This window comes from Panthera leo, chromosome F2, assembly GCF_018350215.1.
Source record: "Panthera leo isolate Ple1 chromosome F2, P.leo_Ple1_pat1.1, whole genome shotgun sequence".
NCBI lineage: Eukaryota > Metazoa > Chordata > Mammalia > Carnivora > Felidae > Panthera > Panthera leo.
In genome coordinates, this window is record NC_056695.1 from 59,719,599 (window position 1) to 59,742,980 (window position 23,382).

The window sequence follows — 23,382 nt, forward strand, 5'->3', positions numbered from 1 at the left end:
TTTAACTTCTCCGCTAAGCTTCTCACTTCACTTACCTCATTTAAAACTCTAGCCGTGATTTTCCAAAATAGAATAAGGATGAACATTCTATCATAATTTTGATTCATCAATTAAGATCCATCGCTCTTACTCAAAAACTTTCATAGTATCAACTCTGAGGCCTAAAAAGATATGAGGAAGTAAAGCAAGACCTAAAATTTAATCAGCCCAAGATTCCCTCTGAAACCCACCAGTCCTACTCGCCTTCTAACTTAAATTGCTTTAGAGTCTTCGGGCCATAAAACAGTTACTGACCTCCCTGGGGAAAGGGGGAAACACCACCATCTCACACAGGTACTAACAAAAAAGCTTTCCCAGCCACAAAAACAGCTTTGCACTTCAAACAGCTCCCACCTCCGCCTCACCCTCAAATTATTCATGGGGTCCTATAATCCTGGAGTTATTTGAAGGGACAGCGGTGTTTGCCTTGGCCTTTCAAAGATGCGTTTCTCTGGAACCCAAACAGGAACTAGACAGAAGGCGAAGCGCCCGTCCCCTGGATGTCCCACCGCTGTCAGGCACTTAATCACCGTCCAGTGTCCGCTGACCCGCGACACATGGCGCATCATCCGCACCGCAGAGGAAGTCTGCCCCTTCCTCAGCCCCTACGGAAACGCCTGGTCTGAAAGGCCCTGCCACATGGCACCGACAGGGCACAGACCCTTCAGCCGAGCTTCCCTGAGCCGCGCAGAGGCGGGTGCACCAGGGGATGCGACACCCTCCTTCTCCAGCCCAGCTGGGCCTTTAAGGCAAAAAGTTTGAAGCCTGGTTTTGCAAACTCTTCAAAGCCAACGCCAGTCCGGTGCTGTTTTCCTACTTTGGGGACCCCACGAAGGCCCCTCTCTGAGACCCTCCCGACCCTCCCAAGTTCGCCCAACTTACTACTCTGCATGCTGGTGCCTAGTCTGCTCCCAGCTTGTCAGGAGCCCCAGAAAACTTGCAGCGGCAGCGGTGGCGGCGGCGGCGGCGGCGGCCCCTCGGGTCCAACCACCTCCAGCTCCTCCGCTGCGCCCGGTAGGAGAGAATTAAAATCAGCCAGAAAGAGACAGCGAGGGGGAGTGGGACTGCGAGGGGGGAGGGGGCACCGGCCTGAAACTTCTTTTTTTGGCAAATGGGGATTTGTTTTTCCTCCTCCCTGGCGGCTGAACTTGACCCTCCTGACTCCAAGGGCTACTGCAGTTTGAAGTCGCTCGTTTCTAAGACTCAGTTGTCTCAGACCCACCAAAAGGAGAAGAGCAAGGGGGGGAAAGAGAGCAGAAGAGAAGAAAGAAAGAAAGAAATCACACGCGCAAAAAGGAAGAAAGAAAATGCATGTGAAACCCGAGAAGCCTGCGCTTGGCTTTCTGCACACTCTCCCTCTGCTTTTTTTTTTTTTTTTTTTTTTTCAAAGAAAGTCACTTTTAATTCCCAGGGCTCCCCGCTCGCGATCGCCCACATTTTGCGCACACACGCGCGGACGCAGCACTCGCGTCGCGGCGCCCCGGGCCCGGCCGAGGGGCGCCCGCGCCCCCCGCCGCCCCCCGCCGCCCCGCGGCCCGCCCGGGCCCCTCCTTACCTGTTGATTAATCGTCAAGAACACCCTCGGCAGCCCGAAAGATGGTGGCGCGGCGGCCAGAGCCATGAACCGTCTTCTGTTGTTTGCAGAGTTGATCTTGGATTATTGGGGGGGAGGGGGGGGAGAAAAAGGTCTTTCCTGCCTCCCCCCCTTTCCCTTCCCTCCCCCCCTTTATAAAAAAAAAGAGAGAGAGAGAAAGAGGGAGAGAGAGAAAGAGAAAGGAAATAGAGCAAGGATGTGCCCGGTGCCGGGTGGGAGAGGGGAGGGGGTGTTGTTTTTTGTTTAAAAAAAAAAAAAATAGGAAGGCGAGAGAGCGATCGAGAGGGCGCGGGGTCTGGAGAAACGAGCAGCACCAAAAAGAGGACGCTTGAGATTGCAGTGAGATCGGGTCTTTATCAGAAATGTTATCGCTTGTCAGGACCTCAGTCTCCGCGCATTACGTCAGTTTCAAGACACCAACACTATTAATATCAAAGGAGCCTTCGCGGAGGAAAGCGCCACCCCAGACCGAGCTCCCTTAAAGAGACAGCGCGCGTCCCCGCGCCGCCGCCGCCGCCGCCGCCGCCGCCGCCCCGCCCGGCTCCGAGCACCCGCCGCCGCCGCCGCCCGCCGGGACCGGCCCCGGCCGCGGCGAGCCGGCTGCGCGAGAACTTCGCCCGAGTCGGAGCGCCGCAAATGAGAGCTGCGCGGTGCCGGGACCCGGCTACCTTCCCGCCCCGCCTCTCCCCCCTCCTCCTCCCCCACCCCCATGTGTGAACGTGCGGGCTGGAAACCGAGGAAAAAACCGAAAGCTTTAGGAATAATGTGATAAAGACGAGGACCTACCTTGGGGGGGGGGGGGGGGCAGGTGGGGGCCAGTGCGTGGCGGCCAAACCGATGGTACCAGAACACCCGGAGATGCTATCATGAACAATCAAAAGAACTCTAAAAGTGCTTTTTACCTTTTCGGATGTTACTTTCCCTTCTCCCTCCCAATTAAACGACGCAGAATTGTGTGTGTGTGTGTGTGTGTGTGTGTGTGTGTGTGTGTGTGTGTGTGTGTGTGTGTTCGCGGCCCTTCCCCCGCCCCTTTTCTAGGACTGGAAGAAGTCTTAGGACACCTAGTCGGTGGTCAGTGTTTCCCATGCATTTGATGGCGAGAGGGCTGAGGAGAACAACTTGAACTCTATCCTGAGTTGGAGAAGTGCGGACTGAGGTTGCTATGGTTTTCTGAGCTGGGGAGAGGCTAGCAAGCTCAATGGGTGCTTAAAGGGGGTACTACAAAATAGATAAAATGGGAACATTATTCAAATGCTGCAAGATTAATACCTGCTGATCTTTGGGGGTTTAGTAGCAGATAAGGAACTCTGAATTAAAGCATGACATTCTTTTTACTACTTCACATCTCCAAATACTCTCATTGTTAAGTGAAATTCCCTCCACACGAAGTTACTGAATTGAGCGGGTTTTTTTTTTTTTTTCCTTCTTTTTCCTTTTTTAACTTCTAAAGATCAACAATGCATAAAAGAGTACCATGACAGGATTCAAAGTATAGTAGGTGTTAAAAACTAAGTAAACATTTCTTGGGCGTTTGGACTTCATTTTCTTCAGTTGGGTGACTTTAAGTGGCATGTTTTTCCTCTAGTGAAAGTCAGTTTAAGCTAATTTTGTGCTAAAAGAAGAAGCATCCTTCCTTCTCCAAACTACAAAATGATTAAAATTAGAACTTTAGAGGTACAATCATGAATCTGTGAAATGAAGATGAAGTAATTTCCTCCAAAATATTTTCCCCTAAATGATTCTTGCATCTTTTAAAAGATGAAAATATATTTTAGAAACATCAGAAGTGAAAAACCAATCATAAAAAAAAATTAAACACTTAAGCATGTGCTTTTAGAAACTTCTTTTTCTGTAGTCTTCATTTCTACTTAATATACCTACTCAGGCAAATACGTGATTCCTTTTTGTAGCACTTTTCTTCCAGAAAAAAATTCGGTAGTGTGTCCCATACACTCTCTATGAGTACAAAAGCAATAATTCTTTTGCAATAGAAAAACTAGTCAGGTAAAAGAGTAGTCAAAATACAATTTCACAATGAGGCAAACTATATATTCCCTCAAGGAGTAAGAAGACAATGAGCCTCAGATGCGGAGTTATTCATATGTTATCATCAATTTAAATTAATTTGGGAACAGAGTTAGATTTATGTATAGTCCTGCTTCCAGGGAAAATTAATATCAAAATCTTGAGTAAATCTCATAGTCAGCTACTAATGACCACCTGCATATTTCCACACTAGAGTCATTTAATACTGTCCACCACCAATTTCCACTGTAAAAAATATTCATATATTAAATATAGACCCTTATTTTCTTTTTTAAGTCATAAATTAGCTTACCAAGTTTTATGGAAATATGCACAGCACAGCGAGAGGCATTTTTATTCAGGGAGAAAAAAAGGATCTGAGTGAAACATTCTTTAGCCATGACTAACTAAAAATATGAGATCAAATAAATTTTGAAATAGGCATCTCAATAGTAAAACCGTTTGTACTTAAAGGGTTAATACCACCTAAAAGTGCTGGAGCTGGTATCTAACTGATAAAATCTGAGGCGGTGGCATCACAGCAGCAAAGTTAAACAGTCCAATATATCACAAGGATTATCCCCTAATCTCCTTTTGCTCCCCAAGATTTAAAGGGCATTTTAAAGGGGGAAGTAATCTTCCTCTCCGTCACCCTCAAATCTAAGGCAATCGTTAAGAGTGTAAATTTACTCACATGAAACAATCATTGATTAAATTGGTTCAAAAAAAATTAAATTACATGCCTTTGCAAGCACAAAACCCTTGAGATGGCTGGTGTTTTTCCACCTGTAATAATACAACATTTGACCATTAAGTGTACCCAAAATTATATATTACATAAAAAGTTAAAGCCAATGGTCTGAGGGTGAATTATGTCCTTTAATTGAAAGGATAAAGTTACCCTTCAGGTACTGAAGCCAACAAATTCATGGTCACTTAAAAATCTAATGAATGAAGTTTCACGGACTCGATTCTGCTGAAGCTTGCCTGAGACATGAAGAATCTCTTCATGTTACTTTTTGTATTTCAAGTTAGAGTATAGCAGATCAAAATGCTGTCTGTATCAATCCATTTACATTAGCCACAAAAGATCTGTAGAGAACTTAATAAAAGCACATCTATTTTTGTGAACTTTTTCAAGCAAATTACTTATTTATTTATGAAATAATTTATGAAGAAAATTTTTACCTCATGCTTTAGATACATTACATATGCTCTTGATTGACACAATATGTTTAAGCTCAAAGGCCCTCGTAGCATTTTTTTAATTCTAGTAGGAATATTTCAAAACAACCAACTAATACATGAGATCATAATTGTTTGACAGTTGTTTTTAATATATAAAATAAGTTATGTATATTGTTTTTCTTCAAATGTTTGTTGATTTGTTTTTATAGTCCTGACATTTGCATGGCACAAACTGAATTAGGGGAAATATTAAAGATTTATTTACATTTATTATCTTCTGCTGTCAAACATATGCAAAGCTCTTAAAACTATTCTCTTCTTTTGCTTTTATTTGCAATGTGTTTCTCAACAATGGAGCCTGGATGTGAATATAACAACCTGTGCCTTTATACAATACATCAGAAAATAAAGAAGAAATTAAGAGAAATTTTAAAAAGCAAACAAAAGAAATAACTTCCAACTAAAATAACTTCTTTATAATCTTTCATAAGTCTTTGATTCTGAAATATTCTCTTATGGCTGGACCACTGATGAAACAGTGCCTTGAGCTGTAGTAGGGCTTACTGTTTATTAAAATTACATAATGCACTTTTTCTGTTTTACTATTTAAACGTCCTTTTCTCCCCTTTTCTTGTAGTTTATTCAGCAGAGATACAAAGAGGGATTAATAGTTAAGCACAAGTGTACTTGTTTTACATTTTCAACCTTTTAGCACATAACTTTAACTTACAGTTCCAGTGCCTGTAATCACAATGATTTTACCTGATGGAACACGTATTTCAGAAATGTAATCCAACTGTTTACCCTAACACGTCATAAATTGCTATCCCTTTCAGAAACCTCAAAGATTGACAACTGTTGGTCCTAAATGCCTACTGCTATAACACATACTATCGAGAAAATATTTATGTATTATTTGCTCTCAAATTAGGACTAAATCATGTAAAATGGAAGACCATTTTGCCTTCCAGAATATCAAAAGCAATTGTTGAAGTAGTCTGCCTTCCTTGTCCTGACACCTAAAGGAACAGAGCATAGCAAAGATGAAGTTCCCTCAGTCTATTCCTTCTCCCAATCACACACCACTTGATCGTAAAAGAAAAAAAAAAAGAAGACTGTTCTGCACAAATTATGATCATTTTCCAAACTACCTACTGCTGAACACCTCTGGGTGAATTTATTAAAGATAAATTCAGCTTTAAATAGCCTGTATCTGGTATTCAAATTCACACTTACACTTGCCAAGCCTCCCCCCTGCAATATCAGGCAACTGCCTAGTTAAACAGATGGGCCTGCAGCCCACCCTAAAAGCCAACAAACATAGGCTTTATTTAATTAAAAGAGGAAACAAATTTCCGAGGTGTAGACACACACAGGCACGCACACACACATGCACGCACACGCACACACAACATCTCTGCCAAAGGTGCCCCAGAATAATAGTAAGAATTCCTGCTTTTTCAATAGGTTTTATGAATATCCAAACATACACTATCCATTGGATTGAAAGTGTAATGAAATCGATCACTCAGAGCTGTGTGTTCTAACCAAACCACCATGGGAAATAGCAGGACTCACTCCATTCTCTTAAGTAACAGACAGAATTTTCATCTGAATTAACCCAGATCCACCATGTGACTCTGAAGAGTGGGTATTTTCCTAATATTCTTCATATTTTTACCCTCTGCTCTATTATCTTCCCTTGCTGTACTCTCTCATCCCATCCACTCTCCAAACTATGCAATTAACTCTCAAGTTGTATATAACAAAGCCCAACACTCAATTTTGCCTACTTGTCGCACTGAAATATTCCACCAGAAATTCAAATGTGTGAATTTGAATGATATGATATATGTCTAATACCATAATTTAGGAAGAAGAGGCTATAAAGACAAACATGGAAGGAGGAAGGAAATAGACAAACCCTATCTCTGTTAAAGGTATGAGTCATCCAGACCAGAAACCTCAGACATTTGACATCTTTGGTAATACCCTCTCCCACAGGCCCCACATCCAATCAGTTACCAAGTCTTCCTATTGTTTATTTTCTAAAGGCTTTTGCAACTCCTACTGCCTTTCTTTCCATCCACGTGGACCCTTCCCAAATTAAAAAGTTCTCTCTTCCAATACATCCCATTGAGCTTCCCCTCCTCACTCTCTCTCCCCTCTTCATTATTCTAAGGAGCTACCAGATCAGATCATCAAACTTCTGCATTTTCCATTCCTCAGGACAAAAATCCCATGACTCCCAACTAACAAAAGAACAGCACCAAAGTGCTATAGGCCATTCAAGTCTTCCTATCATCTAGTCCCAAACACTTTCTGGTCTCATTCTTCACTCTATTCTTCCACACGGGCCCGTCTCCTGACCCACCAAGAGAGACATTCCCACATCTATCTGACACTTCAGAACGTTTGTTTGTTTGTGTGTTTGTTTGTTCTAATACTTACTGGCACCTTGCACTTGGAAGGCCTTGAAGGGCCTTTCATACCAACTCTCCAGGCAAAATACCGTCCCTTCTAAGATCACACTCAGATTCTGCCTTTCATATGAAGCCTTCCCCAAACTCCACATCAGACAGAATCAGCAACATAAGAAGTAAGCTTCTATCGGTCTTACTTTCGTCTCTAGCTGGGGATTCATCATAGTGACTTGCATAATGCTGTTTGTTGACTTCGTGTCCCACCCCTACTAAACTGTAAGATTCTTGAGGGCAGAAGACCATCGAATCATAGGTATTCAGTAACATCTGTTCAGTTGAATTTGGAGATTGTAACATCTTTACATTTTACTTAGAAACACACTATTGAGCCCAAGTTTCAAACGTTCCATGTGGCCTTTTCTTCCTCTCTTTCTCTTCTTTTTTTTTCTTTAATACATATGGGCTGATGCACCATGTGCCAGTTGAAGCTTCTGGGTGGTCTTCATCTCCGCAGCATATTTTTGGCAACGTATCAGAGAAGACGTTTGTCCTCCTCTGAAATATTGTCCTCATTATCATTAAGTTTGGGTTCGTGATTCCATGTTGCTCTAAAAATAGTGAATTAAATGATCTTTAACTAAATCCTAGGCATTAAACTGTGGGGGTGTAGAAAATGAGGTTAAAGCTGAGAAATTTTAGATGGGAAGGGATTATTTGTATAGTTTTAGAAGCCATAAGAACATTAATGGTGTTTTTCTCTATATTATTTAACATTAAAATACTAAATCATTTTAGCTTGAATCTATCTATCGATATCTATTAATTTTGCAGATGTTAAATTATCAAAGATGAATGTACAGGTTCCCACAGGGATCGTGTTTCATAATGTATTATGAATCCCACGGAAGTGTGTGTGTGTAAGCATGTGCGCATGTGTGCATACATGTGTATGTGTCTAGGAGCATGTGATCATCTGGAACATGAAAACTTCGGTTTAGTTAACATTCCATGTTGGTGTTCAGACAATTGATTTATCCTTGGTTCATCTACATAACTTGAATGGGCTGGTACTTAGACAAGCATGTAGAAAGACCCTAGACTGTCAGCTTCTGGAAGGAAGCTTCTGTCCACGTTCTCTTTCTGCCATGCAGATATGGAGATGTAGATACACTACATCACCTGGGCCCTCTTGCCATTTGGTTTCTGGAGGGGTTTGACCACTGACATCATCAGGTCAGAGAATGGGAAAAACAGACAGTCAGGTTACTTTTTCCCTTGATTCCTCCTGTCCAGGCAGCCTCTCTACCAAGGCTACATGCTTATAGGATTCCAGAAATAAGCTTCCTATCCCTTTGTGATTTTAAGCCTAACGGCAGATGCTTCTGGCTGCTGGTAGACCCTGGATATTTCACTATCTCTTTCTCCCTAACTGTTGACCATGATTTTGTAAATGATCCTTCTTCATTTAAACTCTCTTCCAATTCTTCTTTGAGGGTGCCATGTGTTACCTGCCTAGACTCTGACTGATACAGAAGAACTTGTGATAAAAGCATCTTTGTACCCTAGCGTCTAACATAGTCCTTGTAATATAATTTAATAAAGTTAAACAAATATATATTGAATAACTATCATCTGACAGACACTGTGTTAGGGGTTGGGTACCCCAGAGTAAATGAGCTGGCATGCTCCCCACCTGTGGAATTTATGATCTAATTAAGTGCTTCTTAAACTATCTTGGGTTCTTTCTAAAGCTGCAAATGTATAGGCCTCACCTACTGAAGTGCATTTCTGTAGGTGAGGCCTGAGAATATAATTTTAATAAACATACCACGTAATTCTTGTATTCACCAAGATGTGAGAGAGATCCATCCTTTGGCTATGACAAATATTAAATAATCCAATACAAATGTGAAGATGCAAAGAACTTCCTGTATGTTACTTAGGTGACTGAGTGAAGGCATGAATTAATGTTACTAATAAGGTAGTTCATATATGGAAGGTAAGGTCATTTATAGTGGTTTGTAATGCATAGGGCACTGGAGTTACTGCCCGTTCATGGGGTGAGCAAAAGTTGGGGTAGAGGATGCTCTATAAATTGTGCTAATTGTTTTTGATAATCATGCTCTATTATATTAACTCCCATCCCCTCTCCTTCCTCTCTAGCCCACAGGTACAAATCCACTACAGCAGCCCCAGCTGTGGGGTTTCCCCAGCAGAGCAGAGCCCTGGGCATTTGTTCCAATTTGCTCTAGTCTAGACTCTGGAGATAGCTCTGTCTGAAAGAGGAGCACGGACACTCATAGTTCAAAGCTAATTAAGTTCAGTAAGATAAACAAGGTAAGACTCCTGAGAATAAGGGGAATTTCTTGAGCCCCAAGAAATTCACAAGTTCAAGATTGAGAGGATTCATGATACCTGAGACTTACAGCTATTTTATGCAGACTTCCCAAAGATTTAGATAAAGGGCATGACAATAACTACAGATAACCACTACATGATCATTGTGGTTGCTGTTTTACGAAATATTAATTACCTTTTTTCTATTTTTCACTTAAACTAAGTTTCTACGCAGTACTACCTAATTGTTCTCAATCTTCTTTTTTAAAACAGTTTTTAATGTTTATTTACTTTTGAAGCAGAGAGAGTGAGAGAGACAGAATGTGAGCGGGGGAGGGGCAAATAGCGAGGGAGACGCAGAAACTGAAGCAGGCTCCAGACTCTCAGCTATCATCACAGAGCCCCATGTGGGGCTCAAACTCATGAGCCGTGAGATCATGACCTGAGCTGAAGTCAGAGGCCCAACCAACTGAGCCACCCGAGCGCCCCTGTTCTCAATATTCTTTAATGTGTTTTTTAAAAAGCAGTCCCGGGCAAGATCCCCAAACTACTCATGTTCAATTATATAACTCGTCATGCAGAATATCATAGCACTATCCATACACATATATTTACATGTATACTAAACTCTTTAAACAAGGAAATATAATCAAAACATACCTCCTATTATTGCTCCTAAACACAAAAACACATGAAGAATGCAAATACTGATTCAATTATGCCATGAGTTTCTAGTTACTATATGTTAGATTTGGACAGGTAAAATCTCAAGACCACTTGGGGGTACTTCAAAACAAATTTTATTTTATTTAAAGAGACATACCACTTCATCTTGATATACTAGGTGAATAAAGGCAATTCTACCTTTAGACCATAAAAGTGAAACTGAATGTAAAGTAGCCATCTAGAAACAACCCATTCTGTAGGGTACATCTGAATAACTTGCATAGATTAAAATATGGAATATGTTCTCATGGTACAAGCATTGGTTACAGTTGATAACTCTATGATCTGTCCTACTAGGCAGTATGCACTGCTTAGTAGGATATTACACTGTGACTTATAATGTCATTAGACAAATTTTAAAATCTTGCTCAATGTTTCATCACATATCCAGCATGATATTCTATTGACAGAGCAGAGGTAAGAGCTTAGGGCCATTCTGCTTTATTAAGATTTTTTATGACTCAACCACAAGCTACTCTAACAAGTACACATTCCTTAACCATATTTTGGGCAATGGGTTTCTTTTCTCATTCAGAATATCATTAGAGAAAAGTTATATAACTTCTACCGAGGTCATTGTAAAATTTAGCCTCTCTGTATGCACTTCAGGTCTCCTGCTTCAAGGATGCCGTAGTAAAGAGTATATCAGAGGAGGAGAAACATCCGCATGGTTATTAACAAGCATCGGCTTTTTATTATAATGTATTTCCCTCCTCTAATTTTACAAGTAAAGAAACAGAAACCTGGACAGTCAAGGACCGCAATGCCCAAGTAAACACCAAAGTAATCACAATGGCTAACACTTACACAGAACTTGCCATGTACCAGACTCTGTTCTAAGTATTTCACATATATGAGTTCATTTAATCCAGACAAATACTCTGTGAAGTAGGTATCATTATAATCTCCATCTTATAGATAAGAAACAAAAGTATATGCAATAACATAGTCAAAGTCAAACATGTAGTCAAGTGTAGAATTAAATGGGTCAAGGGTCTAAAGTCTCACTATACCATACTTTTATTTTGGTGGCAGAACTAGGACTCCAATCTATGTTTCTTTTTTAAGTCTATTCTTTTTTAAAAAAAATTTTTTAACGTTTATTTATTTTTGAGACACAGAGAGACAGAGTGCAAGCAGGGGAGGGGCAGAGAGAGAGGGAGACACAGCATCTGAAGCAGGCTCCAGGCTCTGAGCTGTCAGCACAGGGCCCGATGGCCCGATGTGGTGTTCGGACTCATGAGCCGTGAGCTCATGACCTGAGCCTAAATCAGACACTTAACTGACCGAGCCACCCAGGCACCCCTCCAATCTATGGTTTTGACTTGACATTAAACCTTGCAATTCTGAAGCACGTGTGCGTGTTTGCGTGTGTGTCCACTTGTGGTTAACACTTGCTATTTTTTAGCTACCAGCATCCATTCTCTCTTCCCTAGCAATAGCCCACTGGTTTCCCTCTGGAGGAAGACAAGCCCCTGTTCTTAATCCATAACGATGACTCACAGCAAGAAAAGCAAGCATCTGACTCCGGCCTTGCTTATCAGAGCATCACATTCAGGAACCTGACAGAGCTGGAGCCAAGGAGACCTCAGGGGACAAATGGAGAGAAAATCCGGATCTTTTATTCCACCGCACTCAGTCCTGAGAAGCCATGAGGCTGGAGCTCTTGCAGCTGTCTCTCCACCACAGAAAATTTGAGCGGATGCAGAGAAAACAGAGCTTATGCCTGGAAAGACAGATCCCGGGTTCTGCAATGTTGCTGGGGCCACTGAATAACACCGCACCCCAAGTCAGTTGTAATCCCTGCATGCACTAGTTTTCTTTGTTTACGGCTTAAACCGATATGAACTGGTATCAAAGAACTATACTATTATGGAATTTAAAAAATTTATAATTGTAGCCAATTATAAGCAATTCTAACAAGTAGACTTTCATGCTTTTCATCCAAATTGGTATTGCACAGATTGATGACCCATCTTACTTGCCAGACGTGGCTCTGTGTAATTTTTAACAATACTCAACATCATATTCACCCTCAGATGGCAAAGACATAGACGCATCAGGAAAGATTTGAAAATGCAGGGATCATATCCAAAAGACAAATTCCAGTAACTGCTGTGAACAACAGCAAGGTGTTTTGAATACCTTGTGCTCCCTTAAGCTCTGGGGTATTGTTTGTTTAAACTAGCGGCTTTAGTTAATAATCTTAAATTACATATGTCCTTTACTTGACAAATTACTCTTATTGTATTTATAGAAGACAATGCCATTCAAAATGGTACAATACCATTCAAAACTTACTGAAACAAGAAAGGGACTAGGTAAAATATTTATCAAAGCACATGGATAACCCTTTGGAATTAGAAAGGTTCCATATGAAGATGACCAAGGAATTCAAACCCACACACGGGTATGAAGATTTCATTGAAAGTCACTGGTGGTCACAAAATGATGAGGGACAAGGTTAAAACCAGTCCCAGTGCAAAGGGTTTACATCTAGTGTAGCCTAAGTGAGCATACAATGTTTACGTATATTTTGAAATCTAAAGATTATTGGCCGAAGGATATCCAGGGAGACAGATGCAAATGATCTTTCTGACCTTTCTATTATCAATTTTAATAGTGATTAAATACTGACCTATTACACTGAGCTTCATTATTACTCACTGCACTCCATGCAACCTGGCTCTGGTGGTTTCTGTTTTATGTTTACCTACAAACAGCACATATTAAAACAAGGTTGTTCTGTAACAATGAATAAGACACCAAAGTGTAAGAGATCTTGACTCTGGATGTTATACCAAATCTAAAAATTCTGTTAAATTAGGAAAATATTTGGATTATTGTTACCATCCAATACATATTTTCCAATTTATCCATGAAATATTATTTTTAAAAAATAAAACTGTGGGACAAAGCAAAATAACAACATTATTTTACTCTAGTCTAAATAAAGTTATATAATGTTAGACCTGAAAGTTTCCTCAAAAATCTATTCATGTAACTGTTCTCACTTAAATGCAACAACTGAAAAAATAATAACAGTGATAATAATCATGAAAAAATTTTCTCTGACAGGCAATGTGTTAATTAAGTTCTTTATGTTTATTGTCTCATTTACTCTCAAAACAACTCTTTAAAGGAGACATTGTCATTATTCCCATTTCAGAGATGAGAAAACTGAGGCACAGAGAGAGAATTTACTTGCCCAAGATTACATGGCTGGTGGGTGACAGAACTAAGATGTAAATCCAAGTAGTCTGTCCCCAGTGTTTTCCTGAAATAATAACTAAGTTATTTCATATTATATTTTATACTTAATGATGATATGTAGTCACTAGGCTAAAAATATCTTTTTGCTCACTAAAAATTAGTCAATTCTATAAAGACTGTTTACTGAGTGATCTCTTTCTTTTTAGATATAATTTTTCTAAAATAAAGAAATATAATTATTGCAAGTGCTTTTGAATATTATTTAATTGTCTTTAATGGGTTTTCCTTTATTTTTTTCTGTTTGGGCCAAAATATCAGAAAATCATATAACCAACAGATTCTTAAATATATGACTATAATGCATATTTGTACAAGTTCTGTAATTAAGATAATTTTGAACCTGGCTTATATTGGCATCCCTCAACTAATTTTGTTGGCCAATGATTATGAAATATATTTTGTGATCCTGTTAAAACTTGAGCCAGACCACGTGCCACACCTGTATACAAAGTCCTCTAATGGCTTTTCACATCATTCTGCATTACATCCAAAGCCCTCACTGTAACTCAGAAAGAATCCCACCACCAGCCCCTACTTTACCTCTCAATCGATTTCCTATTACCCTCACCTTTGTTCACGCTACTCCAGACACTGGCCTCCTTGATATTCGTCTAATGTGAAAACATATTGCCTCCTCAAGGTCCTTGCACCTTCTGTTCCCTCTGGTGTATTTTTCCAATGAGTATCCCCATGGCTCTCTCCCTCACTGCATTCAAATATTTACTTAAAAGTCAGCTCTTCGGTGAGACCTTTCCTGGACACTCACTTTAAAATGTTAAATCCTCCTGCACATTCACACCCTCCCTTCTTGCTCTATTCTTTATCTACCGTGCTTATCGATGTATGATATGAGTTCACTTACTTATCTGATTTATCTCTCTCCTTAAGTTGTATATTCCGTAGGTGCAGGTTTTCTTGTTTTGTTTCCTGCTGTATACCCTACATTCATAACAGTACCTGCCATATCATAGGTGCTCAATAATTATTTGTTAAATTAACCAGTTTATTAATAGCAGTTGGTTGTATCGAATTATTTTAAGAGCAATTTCCATTGCAAATTAGAAAATTGAAATGTCATTAACATAAATGTACCTCTCAGTCCACCTACTTTGAATATTTGATTTTATCATTCAGGTTCTTTACTTGGCAGCTTGCTAATGGGGATTTAAATTTTATTTATAAAGCATCCCAATCTAATTCATATCACCATCTGCTGATTTTTTTCAGCTTTCCAGATAAGTTAGTATTCAACTGACACCAACTTAATCTAATCAATTGATTGATGGATTGGATGATGGACTGATTAAGTTTTTCATTAAACAAGTATTTCCTGAACACCTACTATGAATAAGGCACTGCGATAAGAGCAAAAAACTCAAGACCAACAAGAACCCTTCTGTCATAGAACGTATGATCTTATAGGGAAAAGCCATTGGAGCCAAAAATTGAAGCAGGGGCGGTTATAGGGCTATTAGAGTACTTTGGTAAGAGATTAGGGTAGCACCCAAGGAAGTAGAGAGAAGTGAGCAGACATGAGGGATAATCTGCATGCAGAACTGGTGATATTTCTGATAGATCGGATGTGAGAAACAAGAGGAAAGGAAGATGCAAAGATACCTTCCAGTTACTTGAAGAAACAGGGTGATGGTGGTGCCATTTACTGGGATGAAAAAGATGAGGGAAGGAACATGTTTTAGTGGGGCGAGTGTGACATTCAAGAGGAGATGTGAAGTCTAGAACTTATGGTAAAGAGATCTGGGAAGGAAAGGTACAATGCCATGTGTATACTGTCACTTGTCATCAGTGTACAAGTGACATTTCAAGCCATAAAAATAGATCAGATTGTTTCTGGAAAAATTATAGAAAAGCTGAGAACCTAGGACTGAGACTAGAGAGGTCAATGAGAGGCAAAGATTTCTTGTCAACCAACAAAGGAGACTGGGAAGGAGCAACGCATGTGAAAGAAGGAAAAGCAGGGCAGGGTTCAAATAACCCAAGAAGAAGGAAAATATTTCAAGAAAGAAGGTAAGCTATGAGGTTGAGTCACCTGAGTCGGATTTTATGGAATTAGGTTGTTGGAGATCTTACCACACTATGTTCCAGTGGAATGATGAGAACTGTAACCATAATGGAGAGAGTTGGGGAAGGAGTCAAATGTGAGGAAAAGGAAGTAATGTGCACACACACAAAAAACCCTTTTTAGGGTCTATGGCAGTTAAGGATCTGGAGACTTAGTTACTTGAAAGTATGGGTGAGGCAAGACACCTTGGCAGATGCATGAACATGCCATGGGGAAGGGAACGATCCTGTGAAAAGGGAGTGTTGATAAGGCAGATATGAGAAGGCATAATATAAGAAGCCAAATATGTAAGATGGTGACGAATGGCATCAGTAACATGCCCTCCTACTTGGATAGACGAGGGCACACTCCCTTCATTGTGCCACAGAAACGACAAAGATGCAGGTGTGAGTGTATGTTTGGTGACAGGAAGCAGAGACGTGTGAGTGCATCAGGCAGAGTCCTCAGTCACAAGCTGACTGGATATTAAGAGGAAAATAAATGTATTACACGTGTGCCTGGTAGCTCAGACAAACTCTGGGAGATTGAGCTGGAAAACCAACTCAAATCTTAGCTTCCAAAAACAACAACCCAACCTATCTTTAGAATTAAACTGATAAAGAAATCACTACTACCACCACTGAGCTCAAAATGTGACATTTGAACAGCTGGCACTTGTGCCCCAGAAACTTGCCCATACAGCCATCACCACTGTATCTGCCACCGAGAAAAAAAGAACATTCCTCCTTACTTCCATCTTGTAGTAATAACTCCTTACTTAGAGTCTGGTGCTAGAGTGTCTGATGGTAAAGGCTGTGCCTTAGCTCAAGGGCAGCAAATAACTCACAAGATTATCTTCTATAAAGGGAGGTTTCTCTTTATGCCTTAGAAAAATTCCTAAAGTGAAGAGTGGCTTCACATGTTGAACAGGTAAAATAAGTATCCCACAAGAACATTCGAGGAAAGACAAAATATACTAGTTTAAAAACATCTTAATAACAAAATCTATTAGGAGCACCTGGGTGGCCCATCAGTTAACTGTCCGACTTCGGCTCAGGTTATGATCTCACAGTTTGTGGCTTCGAGCCCCACGTCGGGCTCTGTGCTGACAGCTCAGAGCCTGGAACCTGCTTCAGACTCTTTCTTCCTCTCTCTCTGCCCCTCACATGCTTGCTCTCTCTCTCTCTCTCTCTCTCTCTCAAAAATAAATAAATGATCAACAAGTTTTAAAAAATCTATTAAAAAGATAAAATCTCTTCAAGTTAGAACGATATTATCTCAAAGAATAACACATGATAGTAACATAATTTCAGGGATTATAAATCAGAAAAAAAGAAAATCCTTTGATTATGATACAACACATACTTAATCACAGTTGCAGATCTTGTAATTCCTGATGGTTAAAATATTTCAAAAAAAAAGTCATTACAAATTTTAATATTTCACAACTTAGCCATGATCCAAAAAGAATGCTCACCACTGGCATAGCTGTTATTCAGGTGTTCTATGTTCACTTTCAGCTCATCAGGAGCCAAAATTATTACATATTCCTTTTCCCATTTTTAAAATATTAATACATACTGATTCTAAAAAATTCAAGTGCAATAGAAAGTTTCCACAAAATAATTAAAAACATCTGACACTGTATCAGTGCACTTATACTCAGGTACACACACACACACACACACATACATGCACACACACAATTTTTCATAAATGGTATGTAAGGCATGTTGGTCTGTAGCCCTAAACAAAAGAAATCAAAGAAGAAACAAATAAATGAAAAAATATTCTGTGCTCATAGATTGGAAGAATTAATATTGTTAAAAATGTCTGCACTATCCAAAGAAATCTACAAATTTAGCACAATCCCTATCAAAATTCCAGTGGCACTTTTTACAGAAATAGAACAAACTACCCTAAAATTTGTATGGAATCATAAAAACCCCAAATAGCCAAAGCAATCTTAAGTTGGAGGTATTGCACTCCCTGATTTCAAGATATATTACAAAGTTACAGTCATTAAAACAACATAGTATTGGCATAAATATAGACAAATAAATCCATGGAACATAATAGAGGGCCCAGAAATTGACATATATATGGTCAATTAATGTATGACAAAAGAGTCAAGAATATACAGAAGAAAAGGACCATCTCTTCAATAAATGGTGTTAGGAAAACTGGACAGCTATGAGCAAAAGAATGAAACTGAACCACTCACACCATACCCAAAAATAAGCTCAAAATAATGAACAAACAAACAAACAAACAAACTCAAAATAGATTAAAGACTTGAACCAACGACCTCAAACCATAAAACTCTAGAGGAAAACATAGGCAGTAAGCTCCTTGACATAGGTTTTGGTGATGATTTTTTAAATCTGACACGAAAAGTAAAAGCAACAAAAGCAAAAATAAACGAGTGGGACTCCACCAAACTAAAAAGCTTCTGAACAGCAAAGGAAACCATCAACAAAATGAAAAGGCAACCAACTGAATGGGAGAAAATATTTGCACATCATGTATCTGATAAGGTGTTAATATTCAAAATATGTGAAGAACTCCTACAGACAACTGCAAACACAAACCAACAAATAATCCAATTTAAAAATTGACAGAAGATCTAAATAGACATTTTTCCAAAGAAGACATAGAGACGGCCAAGAGACACATGAAAAGTTGTTCTGCATCATTAATCATCAGTGAAATGCAAATCAAAACCACAATGAGACATCACCTCACACCTCTTAGAATGGCTATTATCAAAAAGACAAGAAGTAACAAGTGTTGGTGAGGATGTGGAGAAGAGAGAACCTTTGTGCGCTGTTGTTGAGAATGTAAGTTGGTGCAGCCGCTATGGAAAGCAGTATGAAGGTTCCTAAAAAATTAAAAATAGAACTATTATATGACCCATCTATTACACTGTTGGTATTTAGCAGAAGAAAGTGGAAGTACTAATTTGAAAAGAGATATGCATCCCTATGTTCACTGCAGCATTATTTACAATTGCCAAGACGTGGAAACAATCTAAGTGTCCACTGATGGATGAATGGATATATAATGGAATATGATTCGGCTATAAGGAATGAAATCTTGCCATTTGTGAAACATGCATGGACCGTGAGGGCATTATACTAAATGAAATAAGTCAGACAGAAAAAAAGAAAAATATCATATGATCTGTCTTATATGTAAGATCTAAAACAACAACAAGGTACAGAGAACAGATTGATGGTTCCCAAAGGTGGAGGTATGAGGTGGGAGAAATGATGAACTGGTTTTGTTTCTCTTTCTTAGTTTAAATAAATTGAATTTAAAAATAAATAAACCTGTGAATAGTAAAAGAATAATTTCTTTTTTTTTTTTTTTAAGTAGGCTCCACACCCAGCACAGAGCCCAACATGGGGCTTGAATTCATGACCCTGAGATCAAGAGTTCGAGGGTTAACCAACTGAGCCACGCAGGCACCCTTCCCTTTCATAACTGATAAGATGTTGTCCTCATGTTTCCATTCTATTTACATCATTATTTTCAATGGCTGTGTAAAGTGTCCATCTGTTTTGTTTTAGGCTGTTCCCAGTTTTCACAATTGCAAAGAGTGCCATGAACATTCTTGAAAGTAGACCTTTTCACAGCTGGTTATCTCTTTAAGTCAAGTTCTAAGAAATGAGGTTACTGAGATACAGATTATATACATTTTATTTTATTTATTTACTTTTTTGAGAGAGAGAGAGAGAGACAGAGAAAGATTGAGAGAGAGAGAGAGTGAGAGAGCACATGCATGCAAGAGAGAGGGGTAGAGGGAGAGAGAGAATTTTAAGCAGGCTCCATGTTGCCTGATATAGGGCTCAATCCCATGATCCTGGGATCATGACCTGAGCCAAAATCAAGAGTTCAATGCTACACCAACTGAGCCACCCAGACGCCCATACATTTCACATTCTGATGTGTATTACCCAATCATCTTCAGGAATAAGGCACTGATTATATCTTTACCAGCATGGGCTGAAGTGCCCATGGGAACTAAGACTTTTTTGAAGACACTTGTAGGAAATGGGCAGGGATACATAATTTCACACTTTCTGGGGCATCTCTCCTGGATCCTTCAGGGTTACCAGGGCTCTATAATCAAGTTGGCATTTACTATTCCTCCCAGATTTTCTCTCCTATGAATTTCAGTCAGTGGGGAAATGTAGGAGAACAAAGAATGAAGCCAGCAAGTAGCTTCAGACCTTTCTTGTGTTTATAAGTTTCAAAATCAAAGTTCATTGGTTTCTCTTCAGCCTATTTGGTTACCTTCACAGATTCCACCTGATAGAAACTCATAAAATGTAGTTCTGTGAAACAGCATCTAATCTCATCTCCTCACTTCACAGCTAAGGAAATGAAAACTCAGAGAAATTTAGTAACTTCTCAAGTTCACACAGTTTCTTAGTTAAAAAAAAAAAAAGTAACAGAACCAAATTTAGTTCTGGTGCTAGGATATTTTCCCTACCCATTTCTAGGTTAGATTATGTCATATGAGTTCAAGCCATTCTTAGATATGTTAAGCATTTGGAGAAGTAGGTTATCTCCTTCAGGATTTGACTTTTAAGCTATGTATCATGTAGTATAGCTCTACTCCCACAATTTAGCAGGTATCTTTTTAAAAGTTAGCAAATTTAAACAAAAATATGAATTAACAAAAGTAGCTTTCCTTACAACTGCTCCTAAAACAAATTCTCACAAATGAAATAAATTTAAGTATACCGTGAAAATACATGAATAAGTCTTTTAATAAATATTTCTGTAGGGAAAACAATATTATACGACTAGTAATTTTGACCTTTTATTCCCTAGGTGTTCTTACTTGAGATAGTGCTACATATAAGATATAGTCAATGATAAATTCTGAAAAAGGAGGATTCGTTTCACTGCTCTTTTTGGTGAATTTTCTTGACCAATTTTTCATTGTTAGTCTTTCCAAATGTTACATTTTGGTGTCTAACTTAGTCAAAGAGTCATACCCCAGTAAGAAAACTTCCTGACTTGAAAGGCTATATATTTAAGGCTGTGTGATCTGATAATGAAAGACCTCATTTTCACATTGTGCATCCAACTAGTTATAGACAAAAATCAAATAAATGCTTTCCTTTACAGTGGAAACCCTAATTTGGACAAGATCTCCATAAAGCTTTTACATTGTTATCAACATATATGGGGCTTTTGCCTTTTAGGGAATTATACACTTGATCTCCCGTAATACATTTGGTCAAGAAAGTATAATGTATTCATCCTTTACTTACATAATATAAGTCACTGAAAATCAGGTATCCACTTTGGAAAATATTTGGTCAAATATTATCAACAATTACAATGAATCACTTAATCCTCTCTTGGATATGGTTTTCTTTTCTTCAAAGGGGCAATCCTAATTACAGTGTGCAAAGCCCTAAGAGGGTCTACAAGTTAGCAATGTACACATAAAGTGAAACTTCAAAACTGAAAATGTTCTAACCAAATGCTCCCCATATTTCCTCCACTCCATTTTGGAGTATTACTTAGGGTGGGCTATCCCTTTACTCAATGACCCATATTCCACAGATCCAGATTTCACAAGGCTGACAAGCATATTCAACAACAAAGTGCATTTTTAAGTTATGAGACAAAGCCCCTCAATCACCCGAGGTCAAAACTGTGTATTCATCTTTGATTTATTCTCAACCATATCCCATAAGCACAATGGTCATCAGGGTTTATTGATTTTTTTCCCTTGGTTGTGTTACTTTCATTAGTTTTTCCTTCCCTACGGCCATTTTCCCAGATTACAACCTCCATCTCATACCTAATTGGTTTGTTCCATTGTCTTCCTTCTCTAATCTACATGTATGTATTTATCAAAGAAATATTTTAAAAATCCTTTAGTATAGTTATTCTCCTGTATCAACATCTTCAGTGACTCCATATTGCTTAACTCATAGATGGCAAACAGCATGCATTCTGCATCTATATCCCCATTACATTCATGCCTACAAGCAGAGAGCTCTTTCAACTGAACCTTGAAAATCCTTCCAGAGTCCATTCATAATCTTTGTTAATACAGATTTTAGGATAACCTCTATAAATCCATTTATCTATCCATCAATCAATAAATCAGATATAACATATGATATTTGTTATCCTAGGGTTTCAGAATGAAGCTTCATCTTCTTGATCTAGATTCAACATGTGCCCTTAAGCTTTCCCCAGCAGACTTTCCATCCCTTTTCCGAGAACTCCTCAGGGGCTCTTTATTCCAAGCATATTATCCCACCAAAAAACCCTTTTCCTTTCCATCTCTGTGAATTTCTCACAACATTCCTTCATTTCAAATGTCATTCCTGGTCCTTTCTGACTATCAATATAACTTTAGGAAAAAACATCCTATTTCTTTGTGACAACCTTTGTAATCCAGGTTAACACCATGTGAGTGGTTTCTTGCCTAAATCTGTAGTCCTTTTGGTCTGTTTGACTCATTTAGTAATTAGACACATGATATTCTTGGTATTTCTTATTTAATCTTACATAATTATTTAACTTTTTATTTCTTTCCATCTTGTATCAAGTGGGTTGTAGGTTTGAATCCATATTTTTCCTCCATACTTTATAGTAGCACAGGAGCTCATAAATGCAAGCCAATGTTCTAAGTAATTTTTTCTTCATTCCCAAAGGACAAGAAAATGGTAAAGGAAAATATCAATCACCTAAGAATTATAATATAGTGGAGGGGAAATATAAAGAAAACAAGAAAGCAATAAATAAGGTTTAAAAAATAATAATAAAATGCAAGCTTACACGTTGTGACCAAAGAGTGAGGTCACCATTCTAAAGATAATCTGACCTTTTGGAAACAGAAATCCTATCTGGAGTTTTTAAGCAAGAGTATGATATATACCGCAGTGAGAGATGAATTGCACTCTCTTCTTTTCCTTGGAGATATATTATCCAACTAACTGCCTGTGTTCTGTTTAGTTTTTTTTTTTTTTTATAAAGCCAAATGAGATCATCCATATTCAGGCTTGTTCAACTCTACTCTCTCAAGTAGCAATCAAACAGCTGTCTTCAGTTGCAACTTTGTGACTCATAATACATTCATCCCAAAATGCCCTTGTACATCTTGTAGACCATATCATCATCATCATAATAATAGTAACACTTAAGCATTGTGTACAGTCTTTTTCATCTTCAAAGCTTCTTTAAATTCTATAATGCAATGAAAACGTGACAAGTTGAAAAAGTATGGAGGGTTTTTATTGTTCTAGGAAAAGGGTGTTAAACAGAGCAGCCCTGATTACAGTGTGCAAACCCCTGAAAGGGTCTACAAGTTGGCAATGTGCACATAAAATGAAACTTCAGAGCTGAAAATTATCAGGTTGAAATTATCTCTCTTTTTAGTGTAAATGGAACAGACATCTTAGCTATTAGAGAAATATCAAGTGATGATGTGGTTCTTTTCTGAGAACTGGTTACTGTCTAAGTATCACATTAAACTGCAACTTATAAAGAAATAAAATGTTTTGTTCATCATTTTAAAAGCCTCTATGCAAGCTTAGATGTTTAGATACTCATTTGTGAAAATAGTTCTCTATATCCAAGGTAAATTTTTGGTTTTAGTTACCATGTTGTTTTTACCAGTCACCTGAACTGCCTACCACATTCATTTGCTTGCAGGCTCCTCTTTTTGCAGCTTAAATGAC

The 23,382-nt window shown here is 38.7% G+C and overlaps 1 protein-coding gene across 4 annotated transcripts in view; it reads right to left on the minus strand.

Moving 5' to 3' along the window:
* Positions 1-23,382, minus strand: part of TRPS1 (transcriptional repressor GATA binding 1) — a 373,703-nt gene that overhangs the window by 250,741 nt on the left and 99,580 nt on the right. For 3 of the 4 annotated variants that reach the window (XM_042923428.1, XM_042923427.1, XM_042923425.1), the window contains exon 1: positions 1,595-1,703. The exons of the other annotated variant lie outside the window; for it this stretch is intronic. The gene's annotated coding sequence lies outside the window, so the exon portion shown is untranslated. Of the gene's footprint in view, positions 1-1,594; positions 1,704-23,382 lie in introns of those variants that run through there. 4 annotated transcript variants of the gene reach the window in all.